This window comes from Bos indicus x Bos taurus, chromosome 2 (genome assembly GCF_003369695.1).
Source record: "Bos indicus x Bos taurus breed Angus x Brahman F1 hybrid chromosome 2, Bos_hybrid_MaternalHap_v2.0, whole genome shotgun sequence".
In the NCBI taxonomy this organism is placed as follows: Eukaryota; Metazoa; Chordata; class Mammalia; order Artiodactyla; family Bovidae; genus Bos; species Bos indicus x Bos taurus.
In genome coordinates, this window is record NC_040077.1 from 116,395,003 (window position 1) to 116,403,991 (window position 8,989).

Consider the following 8,989-nt stretch of genomic DNA (forward strand, 5'->3'; position numbering starts at 1 on the left):
GCTATGTTCCCTCCCTGTTGTTTGACCTGAGGCCAAACTATGGTGGAGGCAATGAAGATAATGGGGACCTCCTTCAAAAGGTCCCATGCAGGCACTGCTGCACTCAGTGCCCCCAACCCTGCAGCAGGCCACCACCAACCCACGCCTCTGCCAGAGTCTCCTGGACACTCACGGGCAAGTTTGGCTCAGTCTCTTGTGGGATCACTGCTCCTTTCTCCTGGTTCCTAGGGCACACAAGGTTTGCCAACAAAGGTCCATCTAATCAAAGGTATGGTTTTTCTAGTAGTTAGGTATGGATGTGAGAGATGGACTATAAAGAAAGCTGAGTGTCAAAGAATTGATGCTTTTGAACTGTGGTGTTGTAGAAGACTCTTGAGATTCCCTTGGACTGCAAGGAGACCCAACCAATCCATCCTAAAGGAAATCAGTCCTAAGTGTTCTTCGGAAGGACTGATGCTGAAGCTGAAACTTCAATACTTTGGCCACCTGATGTGAAGAGTTGACTCATTTGAAAAGACCCTGATGCTGGGAAAGATTGAAGGCATGAGGAGAAGGGGAAGACAGAGGATGAGATGGTTTGATGGCATCACTGACTCAATGGACATGAGTTTGAGCAAGATCTGGGAGTTGGTGATGGACAGGGAAGTCTGGCATGTTCCAGTCCATGGAGTCGCAAAGAGTTGGACACAATCAAGTGATGGAACTGAACTGAACTTCCAATAACCATAAATATTATTTCATTTTATAATCTTATACTACCACAAGGGGGGCATCCCAGGTGGCCCTAGGGGTAAAGAACCCACCTGCCAAAACAGGAGATGTAAGAGACACAGGTTTGATCCCTGAGTCGGGAAGATCTGCTAGAGAAGGAAATGGCAACCTAGTCCAGTATTCTTACCTGGAGAATCACAAGGACAGAGGAGCCTGGTGGACTACAGTCCATAGGGTCACAAAGAGTTGGACATGACTGAAGCAACTTAGCATGCACACACGTGCTACAGCAAGGACGTTTAAAATGATGTTAAATACAAGAGGTGATAAGGTAACATTTTCAGTCTCATAGGAAATCTTTAAATACTTCATCATTAAGTATGATATTTTCTATAGAATTTTCTAGATATTCTTTATTAGATTAGAAAGCAATCTTTTATTCCTATGTGTTAAGAGCTTTTCTGGGGAATATAAGTGAATTTCTATACCTTTTCAGATGATGGCAAGGCTTTTCTTTTTATTGAGCTAATGTGAAAAATAACATTAGATTTTAAGGTGTTAAGATGGCTTTGCATTTTGTGAATAATCACTTTTTCATGATGTATTGATATTCTTTTTATACATTGCTGAAAGTGAAAATGAAAGTGAAGGTGCTCAGTTGTGTCCGATTCTTTGCGACCCCATGGACTGTAGCCTACCAGGCTCCTCCCTCCATGGGATTCTCCAGGCGAGAGCACTGGAGTGGGTTGCCATTTCCTCTCCACATTGCTAGATGCAATTTACTCAGCTCTTATGGCATGATTTTTTATTTCAGAATCAAATTTTTTTATATATAAAGTTTTATTCACATGTTTATTTATTTTAGGACTCTACTGCTGTTATGTTTCTCTGGGAATTTAAGCATTTTATCAAAGTTTTTTTTTAACATATTGACATATAGTTGTCAATATTATGCTCAACTGTTTTAAATCACATATGTACATATGTAGGTTAATATATCTTCTTTTATATTTCCAACACTAACAATTAAGCTATCACTTTCTCTCCATCCAACCAGTCTCTCCTCTCCCTTTTTTTCTATCTCCTTTCTCCTCTCTACTTCTTTTTAGATTAGCCTTGCCAGAGACTTATAAAATTTATTAGTATTTTTAAAATTTAATATTATGGATTTGTTAATTTTATTCATTGTGCATTTGTTTTCTTTACCAGTTTCTGCTCTTACCTTTATCTTTTTCCTACTGTTTACATTCTTTGGGTTAATTTGCTCTTTTTTTTTTTTTTCCCCTAAGTTCTTGAGATGGCTACTTAGACCATTATTATTATTTTTTTTTTAGCCTTCTTCTTTCTTATTTTATACCTGAGGCACCTTCCTCAGCATTGTTTAGTTGCATCCTACATCTTTCTCATAATTATTTATGCTAAACATTTTCTAAATTCCATTTAGTTAATCACTGAGTTGTGTCTGACTCTTTTTTAGCCCATGCACTGAAGCCCACCACGATCCTCTGTCCATGGGATTCTCCAGGCAAGAATACTGGAGTGGGTTGTCATTTCCTTCTCCAGCAGATCTTCCTGACCCAGGAATCGAACCTTGGTCTTCTGCATTTTCAGGCAGGTTCTTTACTGTCTGAGCCACCAGGGAAGCCTCGCATTTAATTGCTTCTTCCAATCCAAAGATGTCTAGATGTGTATTTCTTAGGGTTCAAAGTTTGATGTTTTAAGATATCTTTTTAAAACTGATTTCTTAATTTTTCTGTGGCATGAAAACGTGCATGCATGTTAAATCATTTCAGTCATGTCCAACTCTTTGCGACCCCATGTACTGTAGCCTGCCAGGTTCCTTTGTCCATGGGATTATCCAGGCATGAATACTGGAGAGGGTTGTCATTTCCTTCTCCAGGGGATCTTCCCAACGCTAGGATCTCTTTCGTCTCCTGCAATGGCAAGCGTGTTATTTACCACTAGCTCCACCTGGGAAGCCCCAAAGTTGGAATTACTATAACATTCTATTGAGATTTATTTTATTGAGCATTATTGTATGATGTTGGTAAATATCACTTGTGCACTTGAAAATAATCTGTATATCACACTATACAATTTCAATTGGTTTACATTTATGAATGGAGATGTTCAAATTTTAAATACCATTTCTTGATTTTCTTTTTCTACTTGAACTCCCAGTTACAGAGAGAAGTATGGTAAAATCTCCCAGAATAACACAAATTGGTCTATTGCTCCTTTTAGTTCTGTCAAATTTTATATATTTGCAGATTTGTAAATTTTAACATATGGTGAGGCTTTTTCTTTTTCTTTTTTTTTGAGGCTTTTTCATAGTGTGCATAATAATTAAAATGAGTAATGTCAGTAGTGAGAGTTAATTATTATCTTCAGCAATATGGAACTATTGGTAACCTGTACAAAATTAATTTTGCTGGAGTGATAAAAACTAAAGGCTAATTAAAGTGCAATCAAGAGAGGATGAAAGGAGACTTGATGAGACCAACTGCACCGCAGCGGCGATTCGGCTGAGGGCAGCAAAGAGGGGTGCTCGGAAGTGGTCCTCAGCTTCCTCCCCTGGAGTTACAGAGAGCAGGGGTCTTGGCGAATGGCTTTCTTGCTGGTCACTTGTGGAGTGAGTAGACCCAGAGGGTCTGGGAGAGGGGCCGGCTCCCATCCCTGGGTTCCCAGGGACCCTGCTGCTTGCCTAGGCTGTGGGCGCGAGTGTGAGATTCTCTCCCTGCCTCCATCCCGCCACCACCTGGGAGTTTGGATTCAGGATTTGTTCCTAGTCTCCAAGACTTTGATAACAAACTTACAGAAGCTGATGCTTATCTACAAATCTTGTTAGTTGAAGCTTTTTGATGACAAACTTCAAAACTGCAGAGATGATGAGCAGAGAAAGAAAATTGAAACCCTCAAAGAGACAACAAATAGCTTGGTAGAATCAATTAAACACTGCATTGTATTGCTGCAGATCGCTAAAAGCACTATTAATCCTGTGGATGCAATATATCAACCTGGTCCCTTGGAAGCTGTGGTCAACACAGTGCCTTCCCAGACTGTCTTACCTCCAGAACCTACTCTGAGTTGTGTGATTCAGAGCAGCGTCTGTCTTCTCTACCAGTTGGACCTGTGTTAGCAACCTTGGGACATCATCAGACTCCAACACCAAATAGTACAGGCAGTGGCCACTCACCACCTAGTAGCAGTCTGACTTCTCCAAGCCATGTCAACTTGTCTCCAAACACAGTCCCAGAGTTCTCTTACTCTAGCAGTGAAGATGAATTCTATGATGCAGATGAATTCCTTCAGAGTGGCTCATCCCCAAAGCGCTTAATAGATCTGCCTGCATCTGCCTCAGTCTTGACACACAGTGGCTCAGGAAATAGTCTAAAGTTCCTAGATACCACAAATCACTTAATTCTTCCATGTCCAATGGAACAAGCGATCCTGACCTTTTTGATTCACATGATTATAGAAATGACCAAGGGGAGGCAGGGTCGATGGAAAAGCACAAGAGTGTTATCATGCATCTGTTGTCACAAGTTAGACTTGAAATGGATCTTATGAAGGTAGTTCTTTCAACATTTATTCTTGAAAGAAGATCTCTTTTAGAAATGTACGCAGACTTTTGCACATCCGGATCTACTTGTGAGTATTAGTGACCAGAAGGATGGCAGAGACTGAATGGTTCAGGTTGTGAAATGGTATTTCTCAGCCTTTCACACAGGAAGGAGAGGATCAGTTGGCAAAAAGCCATACAACCCCATTTTGGGTGAAATCTTTCAGTGTCACTGAACATTATCAAATGATACTGAAGAGAATGTTGGGCTAGTTTCAGAAGGACCAGTTCCCTGGGTTTCCAAGAATAGTGTAACATTCGTGGCTGAGCAGATTTCTCATTATCCACCCATTTCAGCCTTTTATGCTGAGTGTTTTAATAAAAAGATACAATCCAATGCTCATATCTGGACCAAATCAAAATTCCTCAGGATGTCAATTGGGGTGCACAACACAGGGCAGGGCTGTGTCTCGTGTCTAGAGCATGATGAATGTTACATTCTCACATTCCCCAGTGTTTACAGTGCCCTGGGTGGAACTAGGTGGAGAATGCAATATTAGTTGTTCCAAATCTGCCTATAGTGCAAACATCATCTTCCACACTAAACCTTTCTATGGGGGCAAGAAGCACAAAATTACCACTGAGATTTTTTTCCCAAATGACAAGAAGTCTTCCTGTTCAATTGAAGGGGAATGGAATGGTGTAATGTATGCAGAATACTCAACAGGGGAAAATGCAGTTTTTATAGATACCAAGAAGTCGCGTATAATCAAGAGGAAAGTGAGGAAGCTGGAAGATCAGAAAGAGTATGAATCCCACTGCCTTTGGAAGGATGTCACTCTCAACTTAAAAATCAGAGACATTGATGCAGCATCTGAAGCCAAGCATAGACTTGAAGAAAGACAAAGAGCAGAAGCCTGAGAAAGGAAGGAAAAGGAAATTCAATGGGAGACAAGGTTGTTTCATGAAGATGGAGAATTCTGGGTTTTTGATGAACTATTACTGAAATGTCTCGGTGCTGCCAAGCATTAGGTTGGGAAACCCAAAGTTTGCTCCTGGTTCCAGGGCAGGAGGCATAATTAAGCAACAATCCTCCTCTGGGAGAACCTATTCACTCTCTTCTTATTGCAGTGGTTCCTGTCTCAGGGATACTGGACTTTCTGAGGCAAATGAACAATTAAAGTGAGCAAAGCTTCCCTTTTTCCTGTCTGTGGCAGTTACAATGTTGATTTTGGTCTTGAGAAAAACTTCAGGTTTTGAAAACAAGATGTCTGCTCCTTTTCCAAATCCCATGGTGTAAATCCCAGTCTTAAACTCTGCATTCCAGTACTGCTATTGAGATATACAACATCTGTTTCCTAGTTCAAATAATCTTGGGTTCTATATATACATATATATAATATAGCTGACACCAGATTTTTCATAAATACTCCATTTACTGTAAATATCAGTTTCTCTGAGTTGTTTTAGAAAATTTAGCATAATGTATTAAAATCATGTGTTAGGAAATTTCATGGTCTCACCTACAATAACTTTTATTTTGAAATTGAACTATTATTTTATTAAATTGTATCTAACTCTGGACTACAGTTCAATTATACTCAATGCTTCTTAAGGTTTCATAAACTAATTTTTCTAACCTTAAAAAAAAGAGAGAGAGGATGAAAGGAAACACATGGATATGGAGTTATAACAATTACATTCAAAGATTTGTTCATTCAGTAAGGGCATAAAAATGTGATGGTGACCAGAGAAAAAATGAAATTAAGGGACATTGTGTGTGTGGATGTGTGTACTTAGGAAGTTCATAAGCATGTTTTTATGCAGGTGAGAATGTTATGCAGAGAGATATTTGAGGACTAATTTCGAAAGCAGTTTCCTGAGAGAATCTGGAACCAAGTTCAATGTTGAAGAGTTGATGCATTAGGGCGAAGAAGAGAAAATGGACACACATGTGAATAGATCAGTCAGTTTTGTGTTGGAAACACGTGGAAAGTTTCTCCTCACTGTTTCTGTTTTCTCTGTGAAATAAGAAGAATGGTCATCATCTGAGAATGAAGGGGGGCAAGAGGTCTTGGGGATTGCAATTAGAAGAGCATGTGGAGTAGTTTTATGACATAGTGAGAGAATAAAGAAGTATGAAAATATAGTAGGATGGTAAGACATCAGTGAATACCTCTGAAGATGGTAGTTATGAGTGGGATTCGCTTTATGTCCCACAAATAGAAAACCCTGAACAGCAGAGGTTGTATATTCTAAATTAGCAGTGGGTCACAAGATTCTTTTCTCTTTTCTAGATGAAATTATGCTGTTTGGACGCTTGTCTGGGGTCATCTATTGCATGTCTCAATTTAGTGCTAATTGCTAGACCATCATTTTTGTGTCTATTGTAAATTTCCTGAAGATTTTGGAAACCAATTAATGCTCAATCCTGAGTGTTGTAAAGTGTTGGTTTTTATTTTGTTTCTGTAGGCAGTCAGGAAGGACTGAGCAGGTGATTTTAACAGATGGCATTTTTGAACCGAAAGAAGTGAGAAGACTAATTTATTAGCCACCTGATAACACAGTCCTTTGTTGCTGTTTAGTTGCTAAATCATGTCCGACTCTGCAACCCCATGGAAGGTAGCTCTCTAGGCTCCTCTACCCATGGGATTTCCCAGGCAAAAATAGTGGAGTAGATTGCCATTTCCTTCTCCAAGGGATCTTACCAACCCAGGGATCCAATCCCCATCTCCTGCTTTGGCAGGTGAATTCTTTACCACTGAGCCACTAGGGAAGCCCTGGCACATTCCTAAGTTATACAAATGCCTTTGTATCTTACAGAAATCTCACACACAGACCATCATTTTCTGTTTTGTAACTTCTTGCATCCTTTTCACTGAATGTTTAAATACCAGTGGGATTGTGACTCTTCCAAAGCTGCTGTCCAATGGACTCAGTTGGTACTTTTCCGCATCTCAGGGTCATCTAAAAGTCAGTGCTCCTTCATGATCAGATAGGTTTATTTTTGTGCTCACTTAAAGTGTCTTAAAACTAATTTATGTGATAGATTAAAGTGACCAAAAAAACCCCAAAACACCTTAGGCACAGTCATTTCACTTAGTGCAACAGATTTCCAAAATAAAACAGCTTTTATTTCACCATACTATCCTCAGGAGAATCAGATACTGCTTGCCTGTTAAGTCCTTCACACATCATTAGTTCCCAAGCAAGAGGGTGATAAATCTCACAACAGAACTAGTTCAGTGCACATAGGAAAAAAAAGAAAAAAACAGAGCCGAAATGATAACTGATTTGCACACAGACAGTAGGCACTGTTAAAAATACATACTAAGTTTATATACATATTTTGGTTAGTAAAGAAAAATGTAATCCATATGAAAGCTGAAGGATATAAGCTCAAATACCACTTCATAACTCTCCTCCCTCACTTCGTACTAACAAGTCCATCTTGGGGCCTTACTGTTGCAGGAAGGGGGAACCCCTTCCAGAGCCCAAAACTGGGCTCTTGTCTAACACTAGGAAATGAATTGTCCGAGGAGATGCATGTGCTGACAAAGCAAGAGATTTTATTGGGAAAGGGCACCCAGGTGGAGAGCAGTAGGGTGAGGAACCCAGGAGAACTGCTCTTCCACGTGGCTCACAGTCTTGGGTTTTATGGTGATGGGATTCGTTTCCGGGTGGTCTTTGGCCAATCATTTTAATTCAGAGTCTTTCCTGATGGTGCACGCATCACTCAGCCAAGATGGATGCAGGCGAGAGGGATTCTGGGAAGTGGACAGACACGTGGCGTCTCCTTTTGACCTTTCCTGAACTCTTTCAGTTGGTGGTGGCTTATTAGTTCTGTATTCCTTACCAGGATCTCCTGTCATTAAAAAACTCATGCGAATGGTTACTAAAGGGCCTGACCAGTGTGGCAGTTTCAGTCAATGTGCTTTCCCTAACATTACTGTCAGCATTTCATCAGGACAAGCCTTTCTTTGTAGGTGTTTCATGAATTTAATGCGCCTACTGAGAAGCAAGCATGGTTGTTGTTTCAGTTGAGTTCAGTTCAGTCACTCAGTCGTGTCCGACTCTTTGCAACCCCATGAATCGCAGCACGCCAGGCCTCCCCGTCCGTCACCAACTCCCGGAGTTCACTCAGACTCACGTCCATCGAGTCAGTGATGCCATCCAGCCATCTCATCCTCTGTCGTCCCCTTTTCCTCTTGCCCCCAATCCCTCCCAGCATCAGAGTTTTTTCCAATGAGTCAACTCTTCGCATGAGGTGGCCAAAGTACTGGAGTTTCAGCTTCAGCATCATTCCTTCCAAAGAACACCCAGGATGGATCTCCTTTAGAATGGACTGGTTGGATCTCCTTGCAGTCCAAGGGACTCTCAGGAGTCTTCTCCAACACCACAGTTCAAAAGCATCAATTCTTCGGCACTCAGCCTTCTTTACAGTCCAACTCTCACATCCATACATGACCACAGGAAAAACCATAGCCTTGACTAGACGGACCTTTGTTGGCAAAGTAATGTCTCTGCTTTTGAATATGCTATCTAGGTTGGTCATAACTTTCCTTCCAAGGAGTAAGTGTCTTTTAATTTCATGGCTGCAATCACCATCTGCAGTGATTTTGAGCCCCCAAAAATAAAGTCTGACACTGTTTCCACTGTTTCCCCGTCTATTTCCCATGAAGTGATGGGACCATATGCCATGATCTTAGTTTTCTG

The 8,989-nt window shown here is 40.7% G+C and overlaps 1 pseudogene; it reads left to right on the forward strand.

The window, feature by feature from the left end:
• The window catches only part of LOC113900410, a 155,292-nt pseudogene extending 149,986 nt beyond the window's left edge, over positions 1-5,306 (forward strand).
• The last annotated feature ends 3,683 nt before the right edge of the window (positions 5,307-8,989 follow it).